Source organism: Octopus bimaculoides, chromosome 3 (genome assembly GCF_001194135.2).
Source record: "Octopus bimaculoides isolate UCB-OBI-ISO-001 chromosome 3, ASM119413v2, whole genome shotgun sequence".
Taxonomy (NCBI): Eukaryota; Metazoa; Mollusca; class Cephalopoda; order Octopoda; family Octopodidae; genus Octopus; species Octopus bimaculoides.
The window spans coordinates 41,900,384-41,900,698 of NC_068983.1; positions in this window are offsets into that span (position 1 = coordinate 41,900,384).

Below are 315 nucleotides of genomic sequence, written 5' to 3' on the forward strand. Positions count from 1 at the left end.
CACCACCACCACCACCTCCGCTGCCGCCGTCGCCTCTGCCGCCGCCGCCTCCGCCGCCGCCGAAGCGGGTGGGCGGAGGCGCCACGTCGAAAACGGTAGAAGAGTAGGGGTCAAAACTGGACGTGGTTCCTCCTGATGATGTCTTTAGCCACTGAATCCTATAAAGGAGCTGTTGCGGTAGCGAACCACGAAACGTGATTGGAATATTTCCCTAACTTTCCGATAACAGTTCTCCGAATTGCGTCGGATGCTTGAGTTTGAAGTTTCTATCTCACAGCTTGCTTGCTGCACGTATTTTCTTGAACTGTAGCAATA